The 14,481-nt window shown below is 41.4% G+C and overlaps 1 long non-coding RNA gene across 1 annotated transcript in view; it reads right to left on the bottom strand.

The window, feature by feature from the left end:
* Positions 1-14,481, bottom strand: part of LOC110262189 — a 105,456-nt gene that overhangs the window by 89,593 nt on the left and 1,382 nt on the right. The window lies entirely within an intron of this gene.

Below are 14,481 nucleotides of genomic sequence, written 5' to 3'. Positions count from 1 at the left end.
GACAGGCCCAAGAATGTGACATGGGCTACTGAGCTGGCAGTGAGAGGTAAATTCTTGCTTCAGAGAGAAATAAGAAAGGGATGTATTTATAATCTACGTAATAAATAACTTGATATGGAAAAAAACCCTTTTCTCCTATTGTAATTTCATGAGAAACTTCAATGGATTGGGCTAGACATAAAAGAAGAGACGTGTACTCTTGAGAAGTGACACACTGTAAAGAAGGAACTAATTTTGAGCAGAATACTGAGTTAAATGAGAATGTCTGACATACACATCAACCTGAAAAAACATACTCTGGAACCATTCCGGGTCATTAACCAATTTCTGAGCGTCCATAGTTCAAGTCTCTGATACTTGAACAAGAAAGACTCTGATACCAAGACCCTTGGTTTAATGACAATGGTAATGGCAACAATAATACACTTCTTGGGCATCCAGGTGCCAGGCTCTGCCCAAAGCTCTCTGTGCACATAAGGTCGTCTCCTCTGTGGTTAACTTATTAGTCTCACTTTTTTAAGAGGAAGAAATGGAGGTTTAGGGAAATCAAGTCATTTACCCAAGTTTGAGAAAACTAGGATTTAAACTCATATTTTGGGGTTCTGACCCATCCTGCTTTATTAACAGGGGAGAGTAAACATGTACGGGAATGATAAAAGCTGGAATGCGATGTATGCTGTACACAAACAAAAAATCATGATGGTACATAATAAAAACTTTTAACTCTCACTGGGGGTAGAGAAAAACAGACATCATGGAGAAGAGATCTGATTCATCTCTCACATGCAGAGTAGAATTTTGTTAAATGTAATAAATTCATTGAGTAATAAATAAATAAATAAATAAATAAATAAATAAATCCAAACCCACAAATTTTAGTAATTCCCCTTAAGGGTTTTTTTAAAGTGGTTTTATTTATTTATTTGTTTTTGTCTTTTTTCAGCACCATACCCATGACATATGGCGGTTCCCAGGCGAGGGATGGAATTGGAGCTGTAGACACCAGCCTACACCGCAGCTCACGGCAATGCCAGATCCCTAACCCACTGAGCAAGGCCAGGGATCAAACCTGCATCCTCATGGATACTAGTCAGACTCACTTCCACTGAGCCACAAGGAGAGCTCCTTTTTGGTGGTTTTATTAGGCAATGTGTTGGGTTTACAGAGGAGTTGCAAAGACAGTAAGAGGGGTCCCTTGGACCCTTCACCCCTGCTTCCCTTGAGGTTAACATCTTACATCTTTTGGGCACAATGATCAAAATAAGTACATTAACATCGATGTGATACTATTCACTAAATGACAGATACTATTCAGATTTTCCCCACTAAGGCAACTTCTCTGATCCAAGCTCAAGCATTTTACCGGGAGAAGACGGAAGAAGAAGATATTCCAGAAAAAGGGAAGTTCCTGAACAATGGAAACGAATTCCAAGCCCAGGGTGTTTCTTCTAAGATGATCAGTGAAATCTAAGCTGCTCGGTTGGCAAGTGGAGAATTCTCCATTGCTGTTTACCTTCCCATCAGTCAGCTCTGTCTGGTTGAACTAAAGTGACAAACGAAAAGGGAAATTATTCAGGTTATCCCCTTGTGGCTCTGCTGCATTTTCCTTTTGCATCAGCAGTCACAGAAAATGAGGCTATGTGTATTTCAGGGTGAATGCACCTATCTTGGTCTGATAGGTCTGGCCTCATCGCCACATACTGCAGATCTGAGAAAATTATGCCACTCTAGGCTGCGCTCCCCCAAATACCTGTTTTCGTTTTGCAGGGTAGAAAGAACCTGCTCTCCAAAAAAGGATACACAAAGCCACTAAGTTCATCCCAGGTCGTCTTCTAAAAAGTTTTCAGAACAGCCATATTAAGAAAAAACAAAAAGAAGCCCCCGCCAAAAAAACAAACCCAAACAAACAGTCACCATAAACCGCATAGCTCAATAATATGTGAGACGTAGCCTTAAAGAGGGCGTCTCCATTAAAAACAACGATCACAGAAGCATTTGCCTGGGTCTCTGGGGAAATACGATGACAGAAACACTGAACCTTGCTAAGCTCTACGTCAAGATCCAAAAGATGACCTTCCCAGAGGAAGAGCACCTGTATCGTCACCTTGTCTTTTTTTCTTACTGAATTCGATGGTTTCCAGCCATGTTCATCCACCTTTCTCTCTTGCCCTATAGATGCGTCCTCTGCATATACAATTTTAAAGGCGAATCCAGAAAAGTTGACCCATTATTTTTTAACCTGAAAGAGCTATTACCGACTTTCTTTAAGATAAAACATGTGGCCTCTTCTGGCTGAGCCAAGGCAGAGGCAGGGGTGCCAGCTGGCGGGGCCCACGTTATCACGGACAATGACTCAGAGGTCACCCACCAGGCGTCAGTGTTTCCTGTTGTTGTTGGGACTGCAAACTGGTACATTTTTAGTGACATTACTCATAACTGCACTTTGGTTGTTCGAAGTGGAAGGAATGATAATGAGGGTAATTTGCGAGTAATTAAGCCTCTCCTTTCCACCTGTCAGTTATGCAAACGAGGAGGAGATGAACAGCTTAGTCATGTGTTGCTCCAATTAAGCACAATTTCGTGGGGACTTTGAATAACGTGGGTAGTCTCTTAAACTGTGAGAGGAAGAAGTTGAAGTGCTTGGCTCTTCAAAAAGTTTTATTGAGATACACTTTACCTATCACAGAATTTACCCCTTTTAAGTGTACTAGTCCATGAATTTTGTATTTACAACATTATGCAATCATCTACGGGGAATCTAATTTTAAACACGTCCATAACTCTAAAAAGAAATTTGTACCCATGTAGTCACTCTATTCCCACCTCCAGCCTTAGGCAACGACTACTTTTTTTCCCCTGTTATATTTGCCTTTCTAGGCCATTGCTTATAAACAGAATCATCCCACAGGTGTCCTTTTGTGTGCGGCTTCTTTCAATGAACCTATCTCTGAAGTGCATCCATGTTGCAGCCTGTATCAGTACTTCATTCTTCCTCCTTGCTCAATAGCTATCCGTTCTATGGATATGCAACATCTGGTTCATCTTTCCACCGGCTGATGGACATTTGAGCTCTGTCTACCTTTTTGGCTATTGTGCACAAGGCTGTTACGAACACTTGCATTCACACTTTTGGGTGGACATACTTTTTTGTTTCTCTTGGGAAGATTCCTAAAAGTGGAATTGCTCAGCCATATGGTAAATCTGTTTAACTTTTTAAAGAAACTGCTAAACTCTTTTCCAACATGGATACCTCATTTTGCATTCACATTAGCAATGTGTGAGAGCTCCAGGTGTGTGCATTTTTGGCAACTGTTGTTATTGTCTTTTTTATACACGCATCTTAGTGGATGAGAAATGGTAGCCTGTGGTTTTTTTTGATATGCACTTCCCTAATGAGTACTGATGTTGAGTATCTTTTCATATTTCTATTGGCTTACTGGCACTATTTATTGGTAGCATTTCTTAGGATAACCATCTATTCAAATCCTAGGTCCATTTTCTAACTGGGTTATTTGCTTATTATGTCTCCATATCTCCTTCTGGAGGGAAGCACTATCTCAAATTTTAGGGCATTAAAAATTATTTTCATAGTGTATTGCATTTAAAAAATTATCTTACCCTGTATTCCAAACTAAAACATCATTTTGTTTTGCTTCTTCTTGAGCTATACAAAAAGGGATTTCTATTGTAGGTAGTCTTCATCAGTAGACTCTTGAATATTCTCATAAATTCAATATTCAAATTGGATAAAATCAATTGTTTTCCAGCGGTGGTACTAGAATACTTAATGCAGAAAGTTGCATTAAGTTTATATTTATATATATAAATACATGTGGCTGCTGATTCTTATCTTTTGGAAAATTTAATGGAATTATGGTGAGTAGGGTGAAAGGGTAACAAAGAGAAACCTTCAGAATTTGCAGGTGTCAACTATTGCACTATCTGATCTTAGAATATAGAGTGATTTGTCTCTAAGTAGTCCTACCTTTTGGGTAATTTCCAGTTCATGAAACTAATTTTTATAGCTTTCCTATCTTTTTTTTCCCTCTGGCTCTGATAATTACATCTTTTATTCCTCTCACTGCTTTCAATAGGCTGTTTTCTATCTGGCATAGATTTAGAAAACAGATAATCTAGATTTGTGATTAGGATTTGAATGAATATTTAGCTTCTGATTAAGAGCCTGGGGGAGTCCCTTTGGAGGTGAGTTAACAAGCTTTAGTGCATGGATTACGTGAAATCTATTTTGGTTGCAGAGGCCTTTTTTGGCTTCCTTCCTTGTTCTCAGCTTTTTCTGGGCAGAGATTTAAGAGTATAGGTTTGAAGACAGATTTGATTCTGAATCTTTGCTTTGCCCTTTTACTGGCTCTGCACAAAGTACTCCATATTCTTTATTCTCCAAGTGGAGATATGACATGCAAAATAGGATATCACAGAATAAGGTGATATCTCTAAAGCATCTAGGAAAAGCACTCAATATATTTGTGGATACTATCTTTTTATAATACATAGAGAGGCTTATGATATCAAGCTCTTCAATTGCTCTTTGGTGACATCAGAGCGTAGGAAAAATAAAAACAGTACAGACAGTAAAGATAGCATAGACCTTAGAGAAGACACGTAATGCTTGTTAGGACACGCGTGGAAAGAACTGAGAACAAGCATTGGATTGGTGGGGGTTCAGAAATGGTGATGGGGGAGCAAGGATGACGGGAAAGCCAATAAGGAAAATGCCCACTTTCCTGGTGGAACAAACTGAGGCCAGAAGGGCTATACCAGCAAGAAAGTCTGAAGGGGGCTTAAGCATTACCCAGCTCAGAGTTCTCAACTTTTATCACCCCTAAGATTTTCTTCTATTACTTTTTCCTCCACTGACTCCATTGAGTGCATCTGTTCACCAAGGGCTCTGCTGTGCCCGTGAACCAACTCCTGTGTGGGAGGACGGAGTCTGGAGAGGAGAATGATGTTTTCCTTTTCTCCCCCCTCTCTCCAGGGGAATGAAGAAGAGAGGGATGGGCTGCAGCTTCAGAGATGGGAAGATATGGGGTGAGAGCATATGTTCCCTAGTTCTCGGCTTGGCTGGGATCTGTAGCTCTATCAGGGCTTTTTATAAAGAAGCTAATTTCCTTCTGTGCTGAATCTGGCTCAGCCTAAGTGCAGTAAAAACTATAGGGTACATGAGCTTGTCAGCAAATCAAGGGCCTTGCAGCAACTGGAAAGTCAAGGAGACAACCTCATGGGCTTGGCAGACCTCCCAAGACAGTGTCTGCAACCAAGGTGGTGGGGTGTTTATCATCTCGGATTTGCAGACAACAGGTTATCATCTAGTTGACAGGAGGGCAAAGATAGGATTTCACTGGTTTGTGGGCATCTGCGCATCTCCCCAGGTGTTCTCAGAGGTAACAATGGGAGAGATGATTAGGGAGGTACTTGATGATTATGCAGATGAAGGTGATGAATCACAGCAATTTTGGACGAGAAGGCAACTCAGCAAATGCATAGAGCAATTAGTGGTCAGATCTGCTGGCTGCCCATTTCACTCCAGAGATAAAGTACTTTGATATTTGGGGCGGAACTGGGGGGAAAAGGTGTCTCAGGCAGGAGGCAGAATGTCACCCTGGTTAATAATTGGGGAAAGCAAACACATGAGGTTCACTTCCAAAGCACTACTTAGGAAGCCACAGTATGGACCTCAGGAGAAGAAAGAACCAGCATGGTGGCAAGTTGGGGCAGGGAGAGTAGAGGCTGGAGCAGCCAGCCTAGAGAGTATTTCGAAGTTTATTTGGAGGGGAACTGGCTTCTGGGTCTTCTATGTCTCACAGAGGCTGGTCATCCAGGCTTCTCCAGCAGAGGGCAGTCACAGCCTGGTTTTTCTCAATCAATCCATGCTCTCCCCCCGCCCCGGGTTTCCCTGCCAGGTCTGAGCTAACTCTGGGGTCCCTGGCATAGGGTAAGGCAGCTCCCTCTCTTCCGCAGGGCGAGTCTTCCTCAGTCCACAAAGGGCAAATGCATCTATGGAGGTCTTGGATTCCAGAGAGGACCTTGGGGGCAATCTCACGCAGGGCACAGAACTGACGGTCCATCCCCACAGATTTTCCTTGTGCTTCCCTGCTCTCAGGTTTGATCTCCCTTTAGCATCTGTCTGTTCAGAATTCAGTATGACTTAGCAAAGGCTTGGCTGGAGGTATTGCTGTTTAATGAAAAGTTTCTTGCAAGAGAGAAAAAGTATAGATGATTGTAGGTGGAAAATTTAATAGACTGCAGAAGTGTATGAAGGAAAAAAAACAACAAAATAACTTTTTAAGGGACTTCAAAGACCTAGAAGGCAGGTACTTAAATCCAAATAATTATTTCACTAGTGATTCTTGATGATGAGGGGTGGCAGAATGTGCGCTTCAGTATATTGATTATTTTGAACTGTAGGCACTTGAAAATCAGCAGATGCAGGGAGAGGCTTTCTCTGAACTCCCCTTATTGGCCTAAAGACAGATCCTCCAAAAGGAACTAAATTGTCGTAAATTCCCTCCCTAGACGACTCATCACAGGAGAGGAGACTGACATCCAGACAAATTTTATCGCAAACTATCATACCTCCAATCTGTTTTCATCTTACCCAAAACTCACTTACTCTTCCCTGAAAGATCTACGTCCCCTCTCCCTTTTCTCTATTAATATTTGAGCCTGAATTCTAAGCCACCTCAGAGAGTTGCACATTTTCTCCTGGGTTTTCCTCATGTATACATGAGGCGCACAGATTAATAACCTGCAGCTTGTTTTTTTCTTGTTAACCCATTTTTTACTCAAGGGATTTCAGCTAAGAACTCAGAAAGGTAGAGGGAAAATTATTTTTCCTCCCCTGCAATAATGTGATTCAAGGCCATAGTCTAGAATTCTTTGCTCATTAACTCTGTGTTTAAAAATAGGAAAATGGAATGCTATGTCATTTTTACTAACCACCAAGCCTTAGATAATTATGTGGTATACATGCTTTAAATTATTTCTTTCTCTTATTTGAATTTGGGACCCAAAATGTATTTTAGCTAAATTATCCAAACTGTTTTTCTGTTCCTTCAGGGAAGTTAATTCAACAGACTTACCTCCCAATAAATTGCAAACAGTTTATCATAAAGTTTGACTTATTGCATTCTTTTTTTTTTTAATGAATATAGATGGATGTACAATGCGGTGTTACTTACTGCATTCTTAATGGTATACATTTTTTTTTGCCATACTTTCATGATGGTTATAAAGTTACTAGCTACTGACATTATAACCGAGTAAAGTTATTCTTTGGTTTCAAATTGTAATATAGCTCAAATGTTCAATATTCAATTGCAGTGTGTATGTGTGTGTTGGTGGATTGTTTTCCCACACTACCAAACAATTTTGGGACTCCAGCTGGTGACCTACAATTCAACTCAATTCTGACAGTATCTACCTGGAGATAGTGTCTGCTCTCACCGGTTAAGGGCCTAAGGGCTCAGTCCTATAAGACTGCTCCAAGCCCCCTTTCGGGAACCAATCCCAAGTCCAGGCTGGCACCTGTGTTTCTGACCAGCTGGCTACAGATCAGATCCGATGTTCCAAGGACCCCCCCTCCTTTGCCTGATTTCCTAGAGCAGCTCACATAACTCAGAGAAACGTTTTACTTACCAAATCACTGGTTTATTACAAAACAGTAGACCAACAAAGGATTAATCTGCAAAATACACAAACAGCTCATGCAGCTCCATATTAAAAAAACCCCCAACAACCTGATCAAAAAGATGGGCAGAAAGTCTAAACAGACATTTGTGCAAAGAAGACAGACAGATGGCCAAAAAGAACAGGAAAAGATATTCCACATCACTAATTAGGAGAGAAACGCAAATCAAAACTGCAGTGAAGGACCACACCACACCAGTCAGAATGGCCATCATCAAAAAGTCTACGAACAATGCATTCTGAAGAGGATGGGGAGAAAGGGGAACCCTCCTACATTGCTGGTGGGAATGAAAATTTGTACGACCACTGTGAGAAAAAGTACGGAGGTTCCTTAAAAAAACAAAAAAGAGAACTACAATATGATCCAGCAATCCCACCCCTGGGCATCTATCTGAAGAAAACCATAATTCAAAAATATACCTGCACCCCAATGTTCACTGCAGCACTATTTATAACAGCCAAAACATGGACGCAACCTATTAGCTATTGACAGAGGAATGGAGAAAGAAGATGTGGTCGATATATACAATGGAATATAACTCAGCCATAAATAATGAAATAATGCCATTTGCAGAAACATGGTTGGACCTAGAGATTATCATACAAGTCAGTCAGACAAAGACAAATAGCTATGATATCACTTATATGTGGAATCTAAAAAAAAGCAATACAAATGAACTTATTTACAAAATAGAAATAGACTCATAGACTTCAAAAACAAACTTATGATTACCAGAAGGGACAGGTTGGTGGGGGGGTGGATTGGGGTTTGGGATTGGCATATGCACACTATTGTATATGGGGTGGGTGGTCCATGGAGACCTACTATACGGCACAGGGAACTCTACCAATGTTCTGTGATAATCTATATGGGAAAAGAACCTATAAAAGAATGACTATTGGTATATGCATAACAGAATCACTTTGTTCTCCAGCAGAAATTATCACAGCAGTGTAAATCAACTATACTTCAAAAAAACTTTAAAAAATGGAAAAAAAGAAAAGGACATAACTCAGGAATAGTCAGATGGAAGAGATGCATAGGGCAAGGTATCAGGGAAAGGGCGCAGAGCTTTCATGCCCTGTCCAAGTGCACCAAACTCCTTGAAACTCTATATGTTCACCAACCTGGAAGCTCTGACTCCCATCCCTTTGAGTTTTTAGGGATACTTCATTACACAGGCATAGGTGATCAAGGCATTGGTCATTAACAACTGATCAGCTCCTAGCCCTTCTTCCTTCCCCGGAGGGAACCTCTAATTACACTATTAGTTCCACATGATGACAACCAGCCTCCAAGCTTAGGTTTAGTCTAAAAGTCACTCCAGGAACAACACCACACACCTTTATAGCTCCATCGCTCAGGAAATTCCAACAGCATCGGCTCTGTAACAGAAACCGGATGAAGACCAAATATACACTTCTCAGTAGAGATTCCCAAACCCAATCAGAAACTTGAGTCCACAATCTCCCTAATGCTGACAATTCCTGACATGAGCTTTAATGATTCCCATTGATGGATTTATTTGGCAGAAACAAGCTTATATATCTCCACCTGGATATGAGTACACAATCTTCATTTTTGTTAGAGGAAGCATTTTGTCCATTCTTGTATGAGAATGAATAAAATTACTTTCCCTGCCCTGAGCAGGAGAGAAAGGTCATTATATTTCTAAGGACTGGACCTTCCTTACCTTGGAGGGAAGGTGTGACAGACTGAAGATTATATGTTCTAAAGATGGCTGCACCAATAGGCTTAATGTCACATGCTCTTCTAATGAGGTGACTGAGCCTCCTTCTCAATGGGGTTTATGTTCTTTCCCTAGAATCTGGGCTTTGGCTAATAGAGTACCCCAGAAGTGAGGCGATGTGATTTCCAAGGCTAAATCAGGAAAGGGATGCAGTTTCTGCCTCTCATTCTCAACCCGGAGGAATACAGACTTGTGTGGCCAGATGTAGGGGCACTGAGAGAGAAGTGATGTTGACAGCTCCAACCTTTGTGAGGTGACAGAGCTTATACTCTAGGCAGCATGTGGGCTAGGAGGACTCAGATTTTAAGCTTCTTCATGTTATGGGAGCAGAAACCCTCTGAACTCTGTTGAAGAGTTCATGTTGAAAAGATGTCTGCTTCTCCCTGACCCTTTTAAACTAACCTGAAGACTCTCCAGTATCCCAAGGGTAGAAGTAGAGACAAAAAGAAAACCCAGGCCTTTCTCCATGACTAGGACATGCTTTCCGGGCACAATAAGCATCATGAGATAGAACTGGGCAGCCTTTGAGCATTCAGTTTGAAGTTGGAGAATAACTGTTGTCCTTTGACTCGAAAGGAGAGGTGAGGGAGTTTTTGATGCAATGGTGTAATTTCTGATTTACTCCTGTTGCTTCCTGGCATCTCATTTTGAGGTTCATCAACAACAGGCAGGACATGGACAGTAAGGAGCCCTGTGGTCCGAACTAGCTGCTAACAGGCACCAGTGCCTTCTGTTATACGAGCATAGACATTAAATTGCTTCTGCCTCAAATCCTTGTATGTTGGATTCCTCCTGGCTGTAAGGGACCCCCTCCCACATGCTGTAATTCCTGGGGGGGGGGCAATCTGAGCACCTCAGAGGGAATTCTTAGAGAACTCCACGCTGAACACAATGAGCAGCGGACATTCCTTTTTTCAGACCAGTTTTGTGCCGACCACATGACTTGTCTGCTCAAGAATATCATGTGACTCATCATCTTGTATCAATAAGCCCTGGACCCTGGTAGACCATTTTTTTTGGTCTTGTCTTGACATCTGGTACTCTTTGTTATACTCATGTTTCAGAGATGATAAACACAATAGCTGAAAGTGAAAGGAAACAATGGCCCCACATGCTTTATAGAAAAAAGAGTGTACCCTTAAAAATCATTGTAGGTCAGGTGTACTTTCCTCAACTACTGGTTCTGAACACGATTGAGACGTTTTGGATACAGGAGTTTCACTTCTATACATCATAGCTTGCCATATATCATCTCCTCATATTTGATACAATATATATGACACTATTTTTCTTTTCAATTTTCACGCACACAATTATTTTTCATGGTAGTATCCATTTAAAACGATCACATCTCACCAATTAAGGTGTGAAAATGCACCAATATTGCTTACCAATATTGTGATGCTATATGTCTAGGGGCAAGTCATTTGTGACATTATAAAACAAGATACTAAAAATACGCAGGAGTGCAAATACACACTGTGATACTCTAGGCACTGTGTTGTCCTGTTTGTATCCTTTAACTTCTAGCTTGAACTCTGTAGGCAGGGTCAGAGCTTCATTTTCTGGGCTCCTGTAGTAATAGCTCCACTGTGGCCCTTTTGATATGGCTGTGCTTTGTGGTTGAGACATCTGAAAACCTCTGAAGGGTTAGAGCTCTGGATCCTTCATCTTTCCAACAGCTGCATGTCACGTATATGCCTGGTGCAGGTGCCTAATTTATGTCGACTGAATGAAAGAATCGTTCGTTTGATGTCATGTTGTTTAAATCTATTACAGGTTCTTGGATTAAGATTCTGGTTGACATCTGGCCTAGTGTAGAAAAATTCCCCTAATTAGAGGCAGAGCTGGTTATTATGCCCTGGAAACGTCTCAGAAGGAGCTAGGATCTGTTCCTGCCTTTTCTGAAATTGAGAATTTATCTGCCAAGTCATCTGTGTCTGTCCTTATCTCTTTAGTATTCCCAATACTTTTCTCAGAGAGGAAGAATTAAGGCACTGCATCTGCCTTCCTTCCCCTTCTGTATCCACATCAAAAATGATGGCTTCTGTTTTGTTGCAATAGAACTCCTTGGACGATAAGTCAAAAACCTTCTCAAAATAAAATGAGCACATCACCTTTACAGTCACAATTTAAATGTCTCAGTCCACACATTTGGCCAATATTATTAGGATGAGTATCTTTACCTGAGCATTTCACCTTCAAGGGAGAAAAGTTATACTAGCTTTGGTTCTTTCATAAAGGAGGCTATGATTAAAAATGCATCCCTTCCAATAATTTTATTAATTATTTTAAAACAGGCTCAAGGCTTGTTCATATATTTTATGAGTTACATTTACAAAGTTCATAAAACTTCAACTTAATGAATTATTAAAACACTTGTGAGGGTAAAAAGCAATCTCATTTGCTGTAAGAAATAATTCTCTTTCAATTCGTGTAACTGTGTTTCAGATTGCACATAAAATAATGTCATCACACACCCAGACCTCCTTTTATCTTTTCCCCAGAAAATGACAAGAATTTCATATAGTTTCAGTAAGAATTCTCTTATTTTTTCTCAGTGTTGGCATAAAATTATTTGATGTGATTGTAAATATGAGATTTATATAGAGTATGAATGGATATTTTGATACTTTAACCTGTTTTTTCCCCCATGATTCACACTATTTAGTGGGAATATATTTCAGTGAACCTCATTTTCTTCTATATGTAATTGTTCCCCCTTTTTAAAAAAATTTTCTACCCCTTGTCTGAGAAGATTTGTTATTTTATTAGGGATGCATCAAATAACACCTTTGAAGCTTGAGCTAATAAAACTTTCAAAGGGCTAATAGAAGAATGAGCTAGGTCATAAAAAGAAAACCATGAGTTTTTATTGAACTTGTGTCAGACATCCTGATAATTTTTTTTTTTTTTTTGGCATCAGCATTCTGTGCACAGTAAGGTAGCTTTAGTGAACTAGTTAGTTAGGTAAGTAGATGATAACACTGAGCTTGAGTGGGTTTGAGTCTCCATGCCACCACTAACTAACCATGTGCGCTTCTATCTGCATTTCATCTTTCATCTGTAAAATGGGCAGGATGATAATGACTCTTAATCATAGAGGCATTGTGAAGAATAATAAGAAATGTTTATAAGAAACTTGGAATAAAGACTTGCATGTAGTAAACATTCAATATACCTCAGCTATTCTTATCAATAAGGACAAAGTAGAGTCACACATATAGAAATTAATTGTGGGGAGAGACACATAACATGAATTGTCCCATTTTGTGAATGGGAACGTTGAGACATATCATTTCAGTAAACATTTATCCTAAGAGGAGTACCCCTTGTGGCTCAGTGGTTAACGTATCGGACTAGGAACCATGAGGTTGAGGGTTCGATCCCTGGCCTTGCTCAGTGGGTTAAGGATCTGGCGTTGCCATTGAGCTGTGGTGTGGGTCGAAGACGCAGCTCGGATCCCGTGTGGCTGTGGCTCTGGCGTAGGCCAGCAGCTACAGCTCTGATTAGACCTCTAGCCTGGGAACCTCCATATGCCGCAGGAGCAGCCCTAGAAAAGGCAAAAAGACAAAACAAAAACATTTATCCTAAGAGCCCTGGGAAGCACTGGTACCTGAAGACATTTTATAACCACTGAGTGCCTATGTTACAGCAGGCGGCTTCTTCTTTACTGAAAGTGATACGTGTGATCATACAGCAAAGAAAATCCTATATGCATAAGATCTACAGTATTTACACCAACAAATGACTTTCAAATTTTATGCAGTATTATACCCAAAGGGAGGTGAGAATAACAAATAATTCTGGCAGATGAAGGGGTACGGCTTGGATGCAGCCAACCTATCTCAAGTCCCACGCTCTATTATTTAAAGATGGTGACTCTGTCCTGTGATTCCTCTTGTCATAGGCTTCAAGTCCCTTTCAAGGAGATGAAACCCCAAAGCCTCTGGCCGCGTCTCATTGCAATGCCCCTTCTCCCACCTTGCCCAGCCTGGGCTGCTCACTCCCTGCTGGAGAAGGAATCCCATCCATTCCTCATCCTGCCTCTATATGACCTGTTCCTCATGCACATACGATATCCTGCCCAAGACCGATCAGAAGATCAACTCTGCCCCATGCAGAGATCAAACAACACTCAACACAGGTAGGGGGCTGAGGCAGGAGAAACTGGGTCTCCATTTAGGTGGCATTGTAATTGTATAAAGACAATTACAAGGGAAGTCCAGCCCTCTATTTAACCTGTGTACATGTGAGTTCTCTCCCTCTCTCTCTGAAAATGAACTTTTGCCTTAATTACTAATATTATTTGTCTTTTTAGGGCCGCTCCTGTGGCATATGGAGGTTCCCAGGCTAGGGCTCTAATCAGAGCTGGAGCTGCTGGCCTATGCCACAGCCACAGCCACTCGGGATCTGAGCCACATCTGCGACCTACACCACAGCAACACCAGATCCATAACCCACTGAGTGAGGCCAGGGATCGAACCTGCAACCTCAGGGTTCCTTGTCAGATTTGTTTCCACTGCGCCATGACAGGAACTCCTGAACGTTCGCTTTTAATACATTTGTAAAACATCCCCCGTTCGAATTCTTTGCGACTCTGTCTTTCCAGAGACAGCGTCTGAGGATACTGCAACCCTACCACTCTAAACGTCACATTCTGGTGGGAAACAGTGGGCATTTTCAAAGTGGATACCAGGAGAATTTTACGAAGGGCTTTACAAAGCTGTAGGTGGGTTTCAGGGCAATCACGAAGTAGTCGTGTAGTACCACGGGTCTAGCAACAGGGTGGGGCCCAGCACATCACTTGGAGGCCCAAGGAGTCCAGGACAGGAGGAATAACCCGGGGCCAGCCTGATGGAGAGGTCTGCTGGCAGGGGTTTTGGCGTGGCTGTGGGGTGGGGGGACACAGCCAACACGTGGGGCCAATCCCACCCAGGAAATAAATATCACAGCCTTACTCTTTTTCCTCCCTGGCACCCAGCTCCAGCCAACATGTGGGGCTGACACGTAGCAGCGAGTAGCA

Source organism: Sus scrofa, chromosome 8, assembly GCF_000003025.6.
Source record: "Sus scrofa isolate TJ Tabasco breed Duroc chromosome 8, Sscrofa11.1, whole genome shotgun sequence".
In the NCBI taxonomy this organism is placed as follows: Eukaryota; Metazoa; Chordata; class Mammalia; order Artiodactyla; family Suidae; genus Sus; species Sus scrofa.
This window is presented reverse-complemented; position numbering and strand designations above follow the sequence as displayed.